This window comes from Neoarius graeffei, chromosome 5 (genome assembly GCF_027579695.1).
Source record: "Neoarius graeffei isolate fNeoGra1 chromosome 5, fNeoGra1.pri, whole genome shotgun sequence".
NCBI classification, from domain to species: domain Eukaryota; kingdom Metazoa; phylum Chordata; class Actinopteri; order Siluriformes; family Ariidae; genus Neoarius; species Neoarius graeffei.
In genome coordinates this window covers 28,775,749-28,796,154 of record NC_083573.1, presented here as the reverse complement: position 1 = coordinate 28,796,154, position 20,406 = coordinate 28,775,749, and the positions used below count along the sequence as shown (strand labels likewise).

The 20,406-nt window shown below is 42.7% G+C and overlaps 1 protein-coding gene across 6 annotated transcripts in view; it reads left to right on the top strand.

Annotated features, from left to right (window-relative positions):
• Positions 1-6,099: 6,099 nt before the first annotated feature.
• The window catches only part of flad1 (flavin adenine dinucleotide synthetase 1), a 54,003-nt gene continuing 39,696 nt past the window's right edge, over positions 6,100-20,406 (top strand). For 2 of the 6 annotated variants that reach the window (XM_060921474.1, XM_060921473.1), the window contains exons 1-2: positions 6,100-6,484; positions 6,584-6,718. The gene's annotated coding sequence lies outside the window, so the exon portion shown is untranslated. The other 4 variants (XM_060921478.1, XM_060921475.1, XM_060921477.1 and 1 more) reach the window with 4 other exon arrangements.

The following is a 20,406-nucleotide window of genomic DNA, read 5'->3' as shown; positions in this document are numbered from 1 at the left end:
CTCCCTTGTCCAGCACTGTTGCCAAGTCAGGGTCCATGTGGACCCTATTGTTCCACATGCCATATTAATTGGAGCATAGTTTTACGCCGGATGCCCTTCCTGGCCACAGCCATCCCATTTCTGGGTTTGGGAAACAACCATTCACACATACAGTATGGACAACTTAGAGTAGCTAGTTAACTTAACTGCATGTCTTTGGACTGCGGGGGAAACCAGACACCCGGAGGAAACTCACACAGACATGGGGAGAACATGGAAACTCCACACAGAAAGGCCTCCGTCAGTCGCTGGGCTTGACCCAGAACCTTCTTGTTGTGAAGTGACAGTGCTAACCACTACACCACCGTGCTGCCCTAAACTAATTTTTTTTTGTGCTATAAAGATATACAAAGCAGCACTAGGACTGATAATTACTGTTCCAACAAAATCTGAAGTGGAATTAATATGCCATGCAACCAATTGGTCACTCCACATATTCATGAGTGCACTCTCATGACTTCCATATGCAAAGAAATACTCTCTCTCTCTCTCTCTCTCTCTCTCTCTCTGTGAGATGGACTGGCCTCCCATCCCACCTCACACCACAGCCCAAACCACAACAAAGCTGCTTATGAATGAATGAATAAATGAATGAATGATGAGAGTTTGTTTTCAACATTGTCTCAGATAGGTGTGTCCAAAATGCATTTTAAAAGGGTTCAGAATCAAGTTCTCAAGTTCTCAGAATCAAGTGTATTCTCACATACAAGGAATTTGCTTTGGTGGTTGGTGCTTGAACAGTAAAAATAGAAGAATTTAGCAAAGAGAAGAAGTAGCTATATACATAGAATAAGAAATAGAAGAATCTGGAATGTACAAATTTGAAAAGTGGACATAATTTAAGGGGTCTGTGCATGAGTTGTTGGAGTCCAAACTGTACAGTATGTCCGGAATGTGCAAAAAATAGGTCACATGATGAAGATGGAGAAGAGACATGATAAGAGTGCGTGAGAGGAAGAGAATATGTGTAATGGGCTAAGTCAATAACCAAGTGGTACAGTGTGAGCTGGAATGTGCAATAAAAGTTTGCAGAATGAAGATGTATGACATGACCTTGAAATGTGCAAAATTGCAGTTCAGAGACAAATTGCATTAATGTCACAGATTGGAAGTGTGAGGTTAGAGTTTAGAGTCAGTGGCGGTCTCTGACTTTATTGATAAGGTCAGCTACAGTGGGGAAAAGCTGGCCTTAAGGCATGAGGTTTTGGTTCTAATGGACTGCAACCTCCTACCAGAGGGAAGTGGTTCAAAAAGTTTGTGTCCGGGGTGAGAGGGGTCAGCCACAATCCTTTCTTCTCTCTTCAAGGTCCTGGACTCATACAGGTCCTTGAAGAGATGGAAGGTTGCAGTCAATTGTCCTGTCAGCTAGAGTTGGGCGATAAATCGATTTTATCGATTAATTCAAATTTACAGTTAAGGACGATGTGTTTTTATGAAAATCAGTTTTCTCTCAGTTTTAACTTCCGCCACCAACGCTCCCCTCTGCTAGGGTGACCAGACGTCCCGGTTTTACCGGGACAGTCCCGATTTGGGGTTGTGTGTCCCGAGTCCCGACAAAAGTCTGTCGGGACACGGATATGTCCCGGTTTTCGCCACTTGCGACGTTTGCGACTGAGCAGCGTGGGAATCATTAGCGGAGAAATGTCTGCATTTACTATTTTGATGAATTGACAGGAACCGCAAACTTTCTTGGTTACTGCCCCCTGGCCCTGTGGCATGGGTGTTTATTTAACCACATTATTCCAGGCAACAGAACGTGTTGCCATGCAACAATAAAATAAACATTAACTGGTGCAAATGTTCTTTGTCTAGCAGCTAGCAGCAGTAATGCCGCAGCAATTATGCCGAAAAGAAAATGTACCTTTTCCAAAGATTTACAGGGCACCTACCCCTTCCTCCGAGAGGTGCAGAACAATGCGCACGAAGCCTACTGCACACACTGTAAGTGTTTTGTTCTTGTACTGAGTTGGGTAGTCTATGTTGCAAATGCTGTGCGCTCCTGTGGGGGCTTTCCTCAGGCTGTCACCCCTCTCCTCCTTTACTGCTGTTTTGTTTGAGTGTATATTTACGGAAGCCGAGAGAGGCCCTTCATATAATCCTTTTTTATTCACCTTGTTATCCCGAGATAACGACGACATAATTAATTCAGGATCTCAAGAAAAGAACAAAACTAATTCGAGATCTCGAGAAAACAAAACAATTATTTCATGATCTCAGCTGGATCACTGTATCTCCGTCGGTAGAGATGAAGCCGGGCCAGTCTTTTGCGGAGGTGCCGCGGACTAATTTTGAAATTATCCCTTATTAAAAGACTTAATGCAATCTCTCCCTGTGTCAACCCCTGATCAAAATATTGCCTTATTAGGTGATCGATTATTCCAGACATTCTAATGACCAAAGTTGCGTCTATACAGAATGAGAAATAGCCCCAAAGTCAGCATATCACAAGTCTCTTGGCGCACCTGAATGAACCATTTCTCAGCTGTTTACTCGAGATCATGAAATAATTGTTTTGTTTTCTCGAGATCACGGAATAATTGTTTTGTTTTCTCGAGATCTCGGAATAACGGTTTTGTTTTCTGGAAATCTCGAATTAATTATGTCGAAATAATTAAGGTGAATAAAAAAAAAGGATTATATGAAGGGCCTCTCTCGGCTTCCGTAGTATATATTCTCAAATCACTTGTCTCTTTTTTGTTTCTGTTTAACATACCATTCTGACAGTTTGGCCATATTGCTGTGTTGAACAGCTTGTTGCACCTTCCATTAAAGTGTTCACTTTTGTACACATCTTGCTTTATTCATTCAGTTGTGGGGAATGGTTAGTAAGGTTGATTCTGACCTACTGTAGGCTATGTTGAGGTCACATATCTACTTTTTAAGTTCATGCTATAGTGCATACAATTTTAGAGATATAGCCTACATGTGCATATGCATTCTTCTTGGTGTTCTCACAAACAGGTGAAATAAATCAGTTTAAATTTGGCCTATGGACATAGCCTGGCCTATTCTCAGCCATTACAAAATCTGTTGTCTGACCGTAATTTAACTGATCTGTATACCACTATGCTACTAGATAACAAAATGCCTGTTTGTTTTATTTCATGTGAGATGTTGATAAATGTGAGCTTCAACAAAATGATAAGAGCACCTCTCTGAGTGTCACGTTTATGTAAAAAAAAGGTGTGTGTGCACGAGCATGGTCGCGCACAAAAGTGTCCCGGTTTCAGACTAGGGAAATCTGGTCACCCTACCCTCTGCGCATGTGCAGAACGGATCGGGCAGCAGTGACGGATCGGGCACTGACTCTATAGCCCTCCTCCCGCACGCTTGCCATAGACACACACAAACAACATGGCAGCGATTGGGGGAAAGCCGCAACTTGTGCCCAAGAAAGGAGTAACTTCCTCTGTGATCTGGAATTGATTCAGTTTTGCGGCGTCGGACGCAGACCAAACAAGTCCTCATTGTAAGGTGTGTTTAAAAATGGTTGCTTCCAAAGGAAGCAGCACGACGGATTTATTCCAACACCTTAAACAGAAGCATGCAGCGGAGCGGGAGAAGTGCTGCTCCCAGCGGAATGAAATAGCCGCAGCACAAGCGCACCATCCAAAGTAAAGCAAGCAACCATCCCGGACACATTTTTGAACTGTGTGCCTTATGATAAGAATGGGGCGTGGTGGAAGGCAATCACAGATGCTATCGTGATGTTTATTGCAAAAGACATGGTGCCCATACATACGGTGGAAAAGTCGGGATTTTTCCCCCTATTTTGTCAGTTTTATCGAAAAGGACACAATTTTATTTATTTATTTATTTTGCGGGGGCATTTATTATTATTATTTTTTTAAGTTTGAGGGTGCATTGTGTCAGTGCCAGTTTGAAACTAAGCTATGTTGGAGAAAGCTTTCGAAAAGTTACTGTATGTTCTCACTGTTTACAATGGCATGGTCTGCCATCTCATCTACAAGCTTGTTTTTTGGCTTCTTTTTATGCCTCTGCCACCTTAAGGTGCAGGAGGCATTATGTTTTCGGGTTGTCTGTCTGTCCGTGCGTGCGTCCGTCCCGCAACCTTGTGAACACGATATCTCAAAGGCGACTGAAAGGAATTTCATCAAACTTTCACCATTTGTGCGCTTTGGGACAAAGATGAACTGATTAGATTTTGAGATCAAAAGGTCTAAGGTCAAGGTCACTGTGAGGTCAAATGTCTGTTCGAAAACCTTGTGAACACAATATCTCCAAGACAAATGAAAGGAATTTCACCAAACTTTCACTATTTGTGCATTTGGGGACAAAGATAAACTGATTAGATTTTGAGATCAAAAGGTCTAAGGTCAAGGTCACTGTGAGGTCAAATGTCTGTCCAAAAACCTTGTGAACACAATATCTCCAAGGCTAATACAAGTAATTTCACCAGGTCAAGATTACCGTGAGGTCAAATGTCCATCCCCAAATCACAACTTAATAAGGCGTGTAGTCTACCAGGCGGAGGCATCCCCATCGACGCTGTTGGCGTCGAGTTCTATCTAGTTGGTTTCTGGTTGCACTTTAACCCCAAAGGGAAAATTTAAGTGAAAACAAAATAAAGGTAAAACTTGTTTTGAACCATTTCTTTGTCATCTGTAGTTTGATTTTTAGTAGGGAGAAAATTGATTAAAATCGAAAATCGGTCAAGTACCTGGGGTCAACTGTGCAGGAAAATGGGGGCTGCGATAGTGAGGTGAGAAAGAGAGTGCAGGCAGAGTGGAGCAGTTGGAGAAGGATTTCGGGAGTCATTTGTGATCGGAACGTCCCAGCAAAAGTGAAAGGTAAGATGTATAAGACAGTAGTGAGACCAGCTGTGATGTACGGATTGGAGACCGTACCCTTAATGAAGAGACAGGAGGCAAAGTTGGAGGTGGCGGAGTTGAGGATGTTAAGGTTTGCAGTGGGAGTGACGAGGTTGGACAGGATAAGGAACAAGCACATCAGAGGGACAGCACATGTGGAGAGCTTGGGAATGAAGCTAAGAGAGATGAGACGGAGATGGTATGGGCACATCCTGAGAAGAGATGCAGAGCATGTGGGAAGGAGAATGTTGAGGATGGAGCTGCCAGGCAAATGAAAACAAGGAAGTCCAAAGAGAAGCTACATGGATGTGGTGAGAGAGGACATGAAAGTGGCAGGTGTGGTAGAGAAGGATGCGGAAGACAGGGAGCAATGGAGACGAAAGATCCGCTGTGGCGACCCCTAATCAGGAGCAGCCAGAAGAAGAAGAAGTAGAAGTACTACTATAGACAGCAAAGGAGAAAAACAACATTTCCTTCTTCAGTCCATATTTTCTAACACCTGATTGTTATTTTAGCCCTGTGATGACCTGGCGACTTGTCCAGGGTGTACCCCGCCTTTCGCCCGTAGTCAGCTGGGATAGGCTCCAGCTTGCCTGCGACCCTGTAGAACAGGATAAAGCGGCTACAGATAATGAGATGAGGGATTTTTTGGCCATATCACCCAGCTCTACTGTCAGCAGAGCAGATGATGCGCTGGTCCCATTCTGCCCTTGTCCCTGGCAGTCGCAGCAGCGTACCAGACGGTGATGGAGGGGGTGAGGATGGACTTAATGATGGTGGTGTAAAAGTGCACCATCAGTGTATTTGGCAGATCAAACTTCTTCAGGGCGGCACGGTGGTGTAGTGGTTAGCGCTGTCGCCTCACAGCAAGAAGGTCCTGGGTTCGAGCCCCGGGGCCGGCGAGGGCCTTTCTGTGCGGAGTTTGCATGTTCTCCCCGTGTCCGCGTGGGTTTCCTCCGGGTGCTCCGGTTTCCCCCACAGTCCAAAGACATGCAGGTTAGGTTAACTGGTGACTCTAAATTGACCGTAGGTGTGAATGTGAGTGTGAATGGTTGTCTGTGTCTATGTGTTGGCCCTGTGATGACCTGGCGACTTGTCCAGGGTGTACCCCGCCTTTCGCCCGTAGTCAGCTGGGATAGGCTCCAGCTTGCCTGCGACCCTGTAGAAGGATAAAGCGGCTAGAGATGATGAGATGAGATGAGAAACTTCTTCAACTGCTGCAGGAAGAACATCCTCTGCTGTGCTTTCTTGGTGAGAGAGCAGATATAGATATGTCTCCCACTTAAGGCTTCGTTTAAAATATTGGTATGAATATGAATTTCAATAATAATGATACAAACTCAGTCATTAAAAAAAGAAACAACAGCAAGATTAAAAGAAAGGCAATGGTACTTGTCAATTCTGAGTGACATTGAGGCACCACTGTGAATGTGAAAGAAGTGGCGACACTTCCGCGTTGGTGAGCAAGTCCCGCCCTTCTTCAAGTTCATTGGACAATTCAGTGGCTGCTACGTCATGTCCGGCAAGTGGCTCAGTTCTATTGGCTTCAAGAAGAGGTCAAGTCTTCTTCACGAAACGGTGGTTTTGTTTTGGTTGTTATTCAGCGGATAAAGGTGCGTGTTCTATTAAACACTTCATTAAACGGCTCGCTGGTTTAGTATTATGTTATGTAATATCTTTTTTTTTTTTTTTACTGTCTTTGGACGTTACAGAGCTTGAAGACACTTGAGCGTTGGAGTAAGTTGTCCTCTGACTTGAAGAAATGTTCATGTTGAAGAAGATGCTCTTCTCAGGTGAACTTCTTGGACTGATTCACACACAGTGAATGTTTATTATCTGCTAAGAAGGTAAGAGATCCGACAAGCCTGGTAATTAAAACCTTCCTGCTGCATTTAATTTGTTAACTCACTTCTCAAACCATATTCACTTCACCTAACACGTGTATAGAAGAGCTCTTGTCTATCTTCTATATAGTCAAGTCAACTTTATTGTCAAATATTCTCTACATGCTCGACATACAGCACAGATGAAATTTCAGTCCTCTCTGACCCACGGTGCAAACAGGCAATGCAATAAATAAAAATAGAATAATTGAAAAAACAAACAAACAACAATATAAACAGTATAAACACTCTAGATATGAACTAGACGTAGACTAAACACTCATATATATGAGTGATTCCACGCTTATGGGTACTGAAATGGGGACATGAACTTATTTTTAAAAATTCACCTAAAACCATTTCTTTTTTTACCATCAGGTCACAAAACATGTAATCTTTAATGAATGATATGTTAAAAGATAACTTTAATTTTCTGAGATGTAATAAAAACATATTTATATGCCAAAGTCAGAACGTAACAGAAGTGTTGTGGACATATATATTCTCAATTTTAACAATGTAGAATTACTTTTTGAAACATAGGAAGGTGATGTTTTAGCAAATATAATTAATAAACATGTGTAGTAGAATAAACATACACATTCTTTCAATAAGATTAACATGGTATATAGCGAGATTGTAATTAATTTGTAACAGACGCGAGATGGACAATCGTAACAGAAGTAATGTAACAGACATCATTTTGGAACTCATAGGCTTGACTTTGGCATATAAATATGTTTTTATTACATCTCAGAAAATTAAAGTTATCTTTTAACATATCATTCATTAAAGATTACATGTTTTGTGACCTGATGGTAAAAAAAGAAATGGTTTTAGGTGAATTTTTAAAAATAAGTTCATGTCCCCATTTCAGTACCCATAAGCGTGGAATCACTCATATACACACAGGGTGGCACGGTGGTGTAGTGGTTAGCGCTGTCGCCTCACAGCAAGAAGGTCCGGGTTCGAGCCCCGTGGCCGGCGAGGGCCTTTCTGTGCGGAGTTTGCATGTTCTCCCCGTGTCCGCGTGGGTTTCCTCCGGGTGCTCCGGTTTCTCCCACAGTCTAAAGACATGCAGGTTAGGTTAACTGGTGACTCTAAATTGACCGTAGGTGTGAATGTGAGTGTGAATGGTTGTCTGTGTCTATGTGTCAGCCCTGTGATGACCTGGCGACTTGTCCAGGGTGTACCCTGCCTTTCGCCCGTAGTCAGCTGGGATAGGCTCCAGCTTGCCTGCGACCCTGTAGAACAGGATAAAGCGGCTAGAGATAATGAGATGAGATGATATATACACATAAATTGGTTCAAATAACCAAACAGTCAAGGGCACTTGAGGTATAGCAGGTAAACATGAAATAAGCAGTATAAACAAACTAGCAGCTGTTAAGATGAGGTAGTGCGGAATATCCAGCCTAGAGTAGGTGTCTCAGATACATTTCCTTTCTGACCATGAGATATGAACCAAAATCTGCAAAGGTGACAAGAATTTGAAGTGATCATGAGAGTTCACTGTGGTGGCTCGGTGATCATTCAGACTTTGGGTTACTGATTAGAAGGTTGCGAGTTGAAATCCCAACACCGCCAAACAGGGACGGGTTATGAGACTATGGGCCCCTGGGCATGGACACACAAAAAGACCCTGCTTTTGAGTCATTCTAGTCCTTAACTCGTTTTTAAATAGCATTTTTAATGTCCCTAAACCACACGTTTATTTCCTTGTACAATGCAGCAATCATTACGTTGATTGACCATGTGTTTTCAAACCATAGCTGATCCAAAAGGCTATAAATTTAATGGAAAATCAATAAGATCAACCAATTTTCATGGAATCTGCCGAGACTGAACCGAAAGATCCTGAAGGGGTGAGTGACGTCACACGTGTAACAATCCAGGTATCAGTTTCGTTTCTGTGCGCAGCAGTGGTTAGACCAGTCTCGATATGGAATCATGTTTTGGAGAGAATTCTGATAGTGATTGGGATTCTTATATGTTAGCTAAAGGGGCAATTGATTACCAAGGATGTTCCATTTGAAGTAAATGGTTATCTTTTCGAGCCCCCAAGACGAGAAACTGCCAGTTCACTCAGTTCACGACAGTCCCACTCACGGCCGATAGCGCACCACCAGCCAGAGAGAATTGGAATCACTGATTGGTTTGTGGAGTTTTATTCTAAGCTGGCCGTTGCAAAATACAGGCCTCAACGTTAACTTTTGACACCTTTTGCCCTGCAGGCAAATGGCCTCAAAAATCCCCCCCCGGTTTTGCCCTAAAATTTTGTGGTATTTCGGCAAGTTTTGAAGTACATAGATCAAGGCAATACTGATATGTTTTCTGGGGGTAGAATTGAGTTATTTAAACAAAAGTAAAATTTTTTTAAAAGCATTTATTTCTGCAACAAAGGAACAAGACAAGCCCTGAAAATATGAAATATAAATCAATATCATATATGTAAAACTTATGTACAGTACTAGTACATAATGTCTTTTTAGGTAGAGTTTAGGACACAAAACACACTTTGTTTTGCCTAACAATGACATATTGCAAAGATGAATTATAAAACAGGAGTCTGTACTGCAGTATTGTCTTATTCAATTTGCCATTGCATTTAAGAGGAAATTAAACAACCCGTCCTCCTCATCTACCCATGCATGATGGGTCAAATGATAAATGGGGTAAGACAGATTTATCTATGGGATAATTCACTATGGCGGCACAGTGGTGTAGTGGTTAGCGCTGTCGCCTCACAGCAAGAAGATCCGGGTTTGAGCCCCGTGGCCGGTGAGGGCCTTTCTGTGTGGAGTTTGCATGTTCTCCCCGTGTCCGCGTGGGTTTCCTCCGGGTGCTCCGGTTTCTCCCCCACAGTCCAAAGACATGCAGGTTAGGTTAACTGGTGACTCTAAATTGACCGTGAGTGTGAATGTGAGTGTGAATGGTTGTCTGTGTCTATGTGTCAGCCCTGTGATGACCTGGCGACTTGTCCAGGGTGTACCCCGCCTTTCGCCCGTAGTCAGCTGGGATAGGCTCCAGCTTGCCTGCGACCCTGTAGAACAGGATAAAGCGGCTAGAGATAATGAGATGAGAGAATTCACTATGTAAATGATATATCTTTACTGTAGAGGGTGTGGTTTACTATTTGAGACACAAAAGCATGTCTTTCCATTCATTGAAGGTACTTACTGCTAGCTTTTATTATTACAGGGGTGATTATAGTTACTATATGACTATAGCTACAACTGTAATGTGCTGATTCTGTTAGCGTTTGTAATTATTGTACCATCCACTATTAGATAAAATTAAAATAAAATCTTGCAATATTGTTTGAAAGTTGTGAGCAAGATATTTTGTTATTTTACAGATAACACTTCAGATATTGTTTTAAAGGTCCCATGGCATGAAATTTTCACTTTCTGAGGTTTTTTAACGTTAAAATGAGTTCCTCTGACCTTCTTAAGTCACCCCAGTGGCTAGAAATTTCATAATGTGTAAACCAAACTATGCCCAATATTTGAGAATGGCGCGTCAAAACGGCGCGTTGATAAACTCTTCCCTTGCCTACGTCAGCAAGGGAGATGATCCCCACCCCCCCCTCTGGATTCCCACCCACTGTATGGATTGCCCCGCCCAGCTCAAAAGTTGCCACCAAACATGGAAGTTGCGCTGTACATGGATGTGACAACACAGAAAGGAGTCTGTTTTTACTGCCGACGGGAGAGCCCCTGAAGACGCAGTGGCTTAATTAGGGCCCGAGCCCTATGGGCGAAGGCCCTATTGTTCTTGTAAGAGTTCACTATTATTAGGGCCCGAGCCCTATAGGGCGAAGGCCCTATTGTTCTTGTAAGAGTTCACTATTATTATTCTTCTTCCGTCTTCTTCTTTATTTTTCTCCGCTGTTGGGCCATTTTCGGGGCACTTACCATGGGCGAAAACGCACGAAATTTGGCACCAGTTCCGAGAATTGCCACCGCTACTCAGACCCAAAAGCCCAAACTTGGCCGGGGCTCAGGGCCTCTATAGCGCCCCCTAAGTCATTGTGATTTTGGTCTCCCGCATTAAGGTGCCTGGTTGCCATGTAGTTTGTAGTAGTGGCATGCCATTTGGTACGCATATGTATCTCAGTAGGCCGGACAAAAATGTAATGCCAATGCATTAGCCACGCCCAACAGGAAGTGAGGTAATTTCACTTTTGTGCGAAATGCATGGCCACGAAGACGGCGCAACTCCTCCTAGACCGTTCATAGGAATGTCACCAAAATTGATACACATCATCTACAGACATGGCTGACAAAAGTTACTAAATACGTTTCACGTAGCCTATACCGTTCAGAAGTTATACGTCAATCAATTTTCGATGCAAAATTTTACATGCTTAAAAATTCATAACAAATCTTCTAGTTGCTCAAAACTGCTCATAATTCACAGGCACATCACTCATTGGGCTTCTGACATGTTACCCAATTTCTGTGATATTTCGCCACTGGGGGCGCTATTTTTGGGCAAAAAATCCAATCTTTCCTCAAATTTGGTCAAACTTCACGGCCACCCTCTTACTACCTCCCATGTCATGTATACCACATTTTGGGAATTTTCGTCCATGGGGGGCGCTGTTTTTGGCCGACGCAATTGCTCAAAAACGGGTTTTTGGTAAATTATTCCATAATGCTTTCCCTTCACACCACTACCTTGTGATAGTACGTTGCTGTTGTAGACACTTATTTTTCCAACTCATAATCGCTCATGTACAGCATAGCGCCACCTACTGACATGGGAAAAACCAAAAAATTTATTCTTCACAAATCTATATCTCATCTTCTATTTACTCAATTGTCATCAAACTTCATACACAAACTCTTCATAGCTCACCTGACATATACGCCAAATTTTGTGCACTTTCGCCCCTGGGGGTGCTGGTTATGGCAAAAATGATATTGCAGCTTCTGATTTGTCAAACTTGGCTAGCAAACTCTTTACAAGACCCTTTTTGGGGCGCTTGCCATGGTCGACAACGCACGAAATTTGGCTCCTTTTTCTTAGACTGCCACCGCTACTGAGAACCAGAAGCCCAGATCCAGGCGGGCCTCAGGGCCTCTTTAGCGCCCCCTAAGTCGTTGTGAATTTGGCCTCCCGCATAAAGGTGCCTGGTTGCCATGTAGTTTGTAGTAGTGGCATGCCATTTGGTACGCATATGTATCTCACTAAGCCGGACAAAAATGTGATGCCAATGCATTAGCCACGCCCAACAGGAAGTGAGGTAATTTCACTTTTGTGCGAAATGCATGGCCACGAAGTCGGCGCACCTCCTCCAAGGCCGTTCATAGGAATGTCACCAAAATTGATAGACATCATCTACAGACATGGCTGACAAAAGTTCCTAAATACGTTTCACGTAGGATAAGCCGTTCAGAAGTTATACGTCAATCAATTTTCAATGCAAAATTTTACATGCTTAAAAATTCATAACAAATCTTCTAATTGCTCAAAACTGCTCATACTTCACACGCAAATCACTCATTGGGCTTCTGACATGTTACCCAATTTCTGTGATATTTCGCCACTGGGGGCGCTATTTTTGGGCAAAAAATCCAATCTTTCCTCAAATTTGGTCAAACTTCACGGCCACCCTCTTACTACCTCCCATGTCATGTATACCCCATTTTGGGAATTTTCGTCCATGGGGGGCGCTGTTTTTGGCCGACGCAATTGCTCCAAAACGGGTTTTTGGTAAATAATTCCTTAATGCTTTTCCTTCACACCACTACCTTGTGATAGTACGTTGCTGTTGTAGACACTTATTTTTCCAACTCATAATCGCTCATGTACAGCATAGCGCCACCTTCTGACATGGGAAAAACCAAAACATTTTTTCTTCAAAAATCAATATCTCATCTTCTATTTACTCAATCTTGATCATACTTGATACGCACACTCGTAACAGGTCACCTGACATATCTCCCAAATTTTGTGAACTTTTGCCTCTGGGGGCGCTGTTTTCAGGCAACATTTTATATCTCGGCTTCTGATTGGTCAAACTTGATCAAACTTGACACAACAACTCTTCATAGGTCCCTTGACATGTATACCAAATTTGGTGAACTTTCACCACTGGGGCCACTCATTGCGCTGTATCAGTTGCGGGAGAGGTGTTTCCAATCATGAGGCACCAGGAGTATGTTGTTTTTGTTGCCTTAAACACACATGACTTGTGGGGAATGGGTAGGCAGTCGGGAGCAAGTGTTGTAGCGTTACATACAGACTAATAGATGTCTAACAGAAGACAATCCTATGTAGCTATAGCTTGGTGACTGAGGAGGTAAATACATTAATTTGGTTGGGGAGCCATGGCATAAAATTTTCTGTCCATGACAACATCTCAGCGCACCGTGTACTCTGTGTCCGATTCTGTGCTTTGTCGCCATTGCGGGAGTAATGTCTCTTGCCGAAGAAGCTGTGGAAGGTATTTCGCGGGGACGTATGCCCCCGCCCCCCTTGGCCGCTGGCGCGAGGGCCCATCGAGGCCGCTTGCGGCTTTAATTATTCTTCCGTCTTCTTTATTTTTCTCCGCTGTTGGGCCATTTTCGGGGCACTTGCCATGGGCGAAAACGCACGAAATTTGGCACCAGTTCCGAGAATTGCCACCGCTACTCAGACCCAAAAGCCCAAACTTGGCCGGGGCTCAGGGCCTCTATAGCGCCCCCTAAGTCGTTGTGATTTTGGTCTCCCGCATTAAGGTGCCTGGTTGCCATGTAGTTCGTAGTAGTGGCATGCCATTTGGTACGCATATGTATCTCCCTAAGCCGGACAAAAATGTAATGCCAATGCATTAGCCACGCCCAACAGGAAGTGAGGTAATTTCACTTTTGTGCGAAATGCATGGCCACGAAGACGGCGCAACTCCTCCTAGACCGTTCATAGGAATGTCACCAAAATTGATACACATCATCTACAGACATGGCTGACAAAAGTTACTAAATACGTTTCACGTAGGACAAACCGTTCAGAAGTTATACGTCAATCAATTTTCGATGCAAAATTTTACATGCTTAAAAATTCATAACAAATCTTCTGATTGCTCAAAACTGCTCATACTTCACACGCAAATCACTCATTGGGCTTCTGACATGTTACCCAATATCTGTGATATTTCGCCACTGGGGGCGCTATTTTTGGGCAAAAAATCCAATCTTTCTTCAAATTTGGTCAAACTTCACGGCCTCCCTCTTACTACCTCCCATGTCATGTATACCACATTTTGGGAATTTTCGTCCATGGGGGGCGCTGTTTCTGGCCGACGCAATTGCTCCAAAACGGGTTTTTGGTAAATAATTCCATAATGCTTTTCCTTCACACCACTACCTTGTGATAATACGTTGCTGTTGTAGACGCTTATTTTTCCAACTCATAATCGCTCATGTACAGCATAGCGCCACCTTCTGACATGGGAAAAACCAAGAAATTTATTTTTCAAAAATCTATATCTCATCTTCTATTTACTCAATTGTCATCAAACTTCATACGCAAACTCTTCATAGCTCACCTGACATGTACGCCAAATTTTGTGCACTTTCGCCCCTGGGGGTGCTGGTTATGGCTGAAATGATATTGGAGCTTCTGATTTGTCAAAATTGGCAAGCAAACTCTTTACAGGACCCTTATTGGGGCGCTTGCCATGGTCGACAACGCACGAAATTTGGCTCCTTTTTCTTAGACTGCCACCGCTACTGAGAACCAGAAGCCCAGATCCAGGCGGACCTCAGGGCCTCTATAGCGCCCCCTAACTCGTTGTGATTTTGGCCCCCCGCATTAAGGTGCCTGGTTGCCATGTAGTTTGTAGTAGTGGCATGCCATTTGGTACGCATATGTATCTCACTAAGCCGGACAAAAATGTAATGCCAATGCATTAGCCACGCCCAACAGGAAGTGAGGTAATTTCACTTTTGTGCGAAATGCATGGCCACGAAGACGGCGCAACTCCTCCTAGACCGTTCATAGGAATGTCACCAAAATTGATACTCATCATCTACAGACATGGCTGCCAAAAGGTGCTTAATACGTTTCACGTAGCATAAACCGTTCAGAAGTTATACGTCAATCAATTTTCAATGCAAAATTTTACATGCTTAACAATTCATAACAAATCTTCTAATTGCTCAAAACTGCTCATACTTCACACGCAAATCCCTCATTGGGCTTCTGACATGTTACCCAATTTCTGTGATATTTCGCCACTGGGGGCGCTATTTTTGGGCAAAAAATCCAATCTTTCCTCTTTTCCTTCACACCACTACCTTGTGATAGTACGTTGCTGTTGTAGACACTTGTTTTTCCAACTCATAATCGCTCATGTACAGCATAGCGCCACCTACTGACATGGGAAAAACCAAAATATTTATTCTTGAAAAATCTATATCTCATCTTCTATTTACTCACTTGTCATCAAACTTCATACGCAAACTCTTCATAGCTCACCTGACATATACGCCAAATTTTGTGCACTTTCGCCCCTGGGGGTGCTGGTTATGGCAAAAATGATATTGCAGCTTCTGATTTGTCAAACTTGGCAAGCAAACTCTTTACAAGACCCTTATTGGGGCGCTTGCCATGGTCGACAACGCACGAGATTTGGCTCCTTTTTCTTAGACTGCCACCGCTACTGAGAACCAGAAGCCCAGATCCAGGCGGGCCTCAGGGCCTCTATAGCGCCCCCTTACGTGTTGTGATTTTTGCCTCTCGCATTAAGGTGCCTGCTTGGCATATAGTTTCTAGTTATTATTATTACTATTAGGGCCCGAGCACCGTCCAGTGCAAGACCCTTTTGTTTTTGAAGGATTATTATTATTATTTTTATTATTAGGCCCCGAGCACCGTACAGTGCGAGACCCTATTGTTGCCATGTGTCCAATTCTGTGCTTTGTCGCCATTGTGGGAGTAATGTCTCTTGCCGAGGAAGCTGTGGAAGGTCTTTCGCGGGGACGCATGCCCCCGCCCCCCTTGGCCGCTGGCGCGAGGGCCCGTCGAGGCCGCTTGCGGCTTTAATTTTATTTACTCCAATAATACGCCGTCGAGTCTACCTAAGATGGTGTATGTTTGTCGGAAGCATTTTCCTGATGAATGTTTCCACAACTTGGGACAGTACAGGGCAGGTTTTGCACATCAACTGTCACTGAAGCCTGGGTCCGTACCAAGCATCCTTGCCGCATCAGCCACAAACAGCGAACAAGTAAGTGTATAACTGTTAAGTCTTTTTGCCGTGTTTTAAAATCGGTGCCACGTTAGCCTTGCAATGGCTACATTAGCTGTGCAGCTAACCGCTTCCTGCAGTTAGCCAGGTACTCTGCGCTACAAAACCAAAAAGCATGCAGCATGCTCTGTTATAATAGCCAATCAAAACAGTTTTTACAAAGACACCCACATTCTTTTTTTTAAGTCACTCGTTCATTTTATTTGTTTGTTTGTTCAGTAAAAACCCAAACATTTGTTGAATTTATTTTATTTCCTCGCGTCGCACCTTAATGACGTCAGCGCGCGGTATTTTTCCCTTCACTGTTTGTTCCTTCTCTCTCGCCATAGTAAGACACCCACATCTGCTTGTTCTGACCCACTGGAGGTAGCGTCACAGTGCTGTTAGCCAATCAGAGGCAGGGCTTTGAACCAGTTCAAGGAACGAAAACGAAAACCGGGAACTTTTTCTATTTCACATGGAACAGAAACGAAACCAGAAACTTTATTATTTTTTATGCTCCGGAACAGAAACGCTTATTAAAAATAATGGTAACTGGTTAATAACGGTTTTTATTTCGTTCCTCAAAGTTTCCATAGCCTACAAATAAAAAAGTCATTCTTCTCCTGCGCAAGTTTCTATGACCCGCTGGGGTTCACTTCCTGTGTGACGTTCGCTGACTGAATGGAGAGAGCGGGAGGGTGGACTACTATCACGTCTCCACGTCTTAAATAAGAGGTAAATATTGCAGTCTATCGTTATTCAAAAACGTCAATTTCAAACACGATATCAATATATTTGTCCACGTTAATGAGAGGCTTGCGAACATTAAATGACGTTAACCTCTGTTAGCCTATCAATGCATAGGGCCTGACTAGCCTTTGGTAACACACTAAATGAATTATCTTTCATTTTTGGCACTTTTTCTGTTTGTGTTGATGGGAAGACATACCGAGAATCCAAATCGCCAACATTTGAAATAATAATTGTTTTGAATTATTTCTTGTCTTATTTAATGAAGGTTGTAATAGAATTAGCCTACATTTGGCTTAAGCTGGATGAGACGGATACATAATTTTATAGCCATTTGTTAAACAGCTGACAGGGAATGTAATTAACCGTTCCGGGAATGAAATTTTTTTGTTCTAACCGGTTCGGGAACGTCTATTTAATGGTGGAACCCAAAACCGGAAACGTTAAAATTCCGTTCCTGTTCGGAACGAACCAATAGGAAAAAAATTCTGGTTCAAAGCCCTGATCAGAGGTAACACGTTTACATGTCATGAATATTAATGATAAGACCCGCCCCCACCCTCTACCCTTCCCCGCCTCCTGCTTCTCATTAGCAAAACGACGCACTGGGAAAAGCGCTGAAATGGGGCTTTCTCCCAGGAGGCTATATCTACGTGCCGAGGGTTCATTTCGAGAAAGGCTGCGGATATAACATCTGGAAACCTCCATGAGCCCGTTTAAAGCATCAACAAACCACCATGCCATGGGACCTTTAACAATAATAAGCATCAATCTATAAATGATAGAGTGCAGATAGCTGTGTAACTACATGTCCTTAGAGTTGTTGAGACATGGAGGGACGGGGATACCATCCAGCCCACAGTTCAGGTCGGAGTCCTTTGAGAGTAAATGCTTTGGCTTTTGCAACATTCTCTTCCCAAAACCTGATGTCGGGGAAAAAGTTTTTATACAAAGAAGGTTTTTTTGCTTTTGTAGGTGTTTTTTTAATTTAAATAAATAAAACTGTTCTTCCGTATCAGGACTCTTTGGGGACAAAGAAGGTATATTCCAATGTGTAGCTAATGTTAATGCTAGGCCACAAATCTACACTGTCACTCCAGTCGTTTTGAGGAATTTTGTACAGATCATAACCTCTAATAAACTCTAATTTCAACGTCTATCTATCCTGCGCTTCTTTCTGACTAAGATTATCCAAGTAATCCGGTAGTAGAGCTTTTTTAGCTGTAGTTTTCTCGGACAACAGCAACAAACGCTGGACATCTCTGCTTGGCTTCAGTATGTGAACAGCCAATCAGCGGGTCCTGTATGTGTTTGATTTTTTATGTCACGATTTACAACCAACGGGAGACACCCTTTGTCGGCTGTCCACCAATCCCAGGCTCCCGTGCCACAATGTTGATATTTTTATTTTCTAAATATTTATCATTACGAAATATGAAACCATCAGAAACAATTAAAAAAAATCATAATACACACACACTGGTTAGAGGTAAGGAACATTATTTAGTGATATCGTTTATTATTAACTCCAATTGTGATATAAAAGTTCCAAGTTTGACACCTGCCCGCTTCAGTCGTGCTGCTGGCACACGATGTCCTTGACCCTTGTCGCCCTTAGCCAATTGGTATAATTACGCCATTACATAGACCCCTCTGAGCCGAGCTTTTCCAGTACGCTCGAACACGCATACTTCGACAGATTATAACCAAAAACAAGGAAATTTGAATGGTTTCCTCAAAATATTTTTTCATACTTTTATATATTGTCGTGTTGAATAAAACTTTTAAACGCATTTTCCATGAAACGAGCCGAGCTACTTTAGACTGGTTCCCTGCTCTCTTAGCACAGAGTGAGCATACAGTGAATGTCTCTGACGCTTGGTAGGATAAATTTTATTACAGGAACCAGTCCAGGAAAACAAGATTTTTGATACAACCCCGATTCCAAAAAAGTTGGGACAAAGTACAAATTGTAAATACAAACGGAATGCAATGATGTGGAAGTTTCAAAATTCCATATTTTATTCAGAATAGAACACAGATGACATATCAAATGTTTAAACTGAGAAAATGTATCATTTAAAGAGAAAAATTAGGTGATTTTAAATTTCATGACAACAACACATCTCAAAAAGGTTGGGACAAGGTCATGTTTCCCACTGTGAGACATCCCCTTTTCTCTTTACAACAGTCTGTAAACGTCTGGGGACTGAGGAGACAAGTTGCTCAAGTTTAGGGATAGGAATGTTAACCCATTCTTGTCTAATGTTGGATTCTAGTTGCTCAACTGTCTTAGGTCTTTTTTGTTGTATCTTCCGTTTTATGATGCGCCAAATGTTTTCTGTGGGTGAAAGATCTGGACTGCAGGCTGGACAGTTCAGTACCCAGACCCTTCTTCTACACAGCCATGATGCAGTATGTGGTTTGGCATTGTCATGTTGGAAAATGCAAGGTGTTCCCTGAAAGAGACGTCGTCTGGATGGGAGCATATGTTGCTCTAGAACCTGGATATACCTTTCAGCATTGATGGTGTCTTTCCAGATGTGTAAGCTGCCCATGCCACACGCACTAATGCCACCCCATACCATCAGAGATGCAGGCTTCTGAACTGAGCGCTGATAACAACTTGGGTCGTCCTTCTCCTCTTTAGTCCGAATGACACGGCGTCCCTGATTTCCATAAAGAACTTCAAATTTTGATTCGTCTGACCACAGAACAGTTTTCCACTTTGCCATAGTCCATTTTAAATGAGCCTTGGCCCAGAGAAGATGTCTGCGCTTCTGGATCATGTTTAGATACGGCTTCTTCTTTGAACTATAGAGTTTTAGCTGGCAACGGCGGATGGCACGGTGAATTGTGTTCACAGATAATGTTCTCTGGAAATATTCCTGAGCCCATTTTGTGATTTCCAATACAGAAGCATGCCTGTATATGATGCAGTGCCGTCTAAGGGCCCGAAGATCACGGGCACCCAGTATGGTTTTCTGGCCTTGACCCTTACGCACAGAGATTCTTCCAGATTCTCTGAATCTTTTGATGATATTATGCACTGTAGATGATATGTTCAAACTCTTTGCAATTTTACACTGTCGAACTCCTTTCTGATATTGCTCCACTATTTGTCGGCGCAGAATTAGGGGGATTGGTGATCCTCTTCCCATCTTTACTTCTGAGAGCCGCTGCCACTCCAAGATGCTCTTTTTATACCCAGTCATGTTAATGACCTATTGCCAATTGACCTAATGAGTTGCAATTTGGTCCTCCAGCTGTTCCTTTTTTTGTACCTTTTAACTTTTCCAGCCTCTTATTGCCCCTGTCCCAACTTTTTTGAGATGTTGCTGTCATGAAATTTCAAATGAGCCAATATTTGGCATGAAATTTCAAAATGTCTCACTTTCGACATTTGATATGTTGTCTATGTTGTATTGCGAATACAATATCAGTTTTTGAGATTTGTAAATTATTGCATTCCATTTTTATTTACAATTTGTACTTTGTCCCAACTTTTTTGGAATCGGGGTTGTAGACACAGGTGAACTTTGTTTTGATGAGGAGTCAGATGTCACGATGCGTGATTCACTTTGCAGAATAATAATAATAATAATAATAATTTAAATATGCTACTGCCAGACTGACAGTTCAGACCTGCATCATGGAGCAGTTGCCTGTGTTGCTTAGGCTG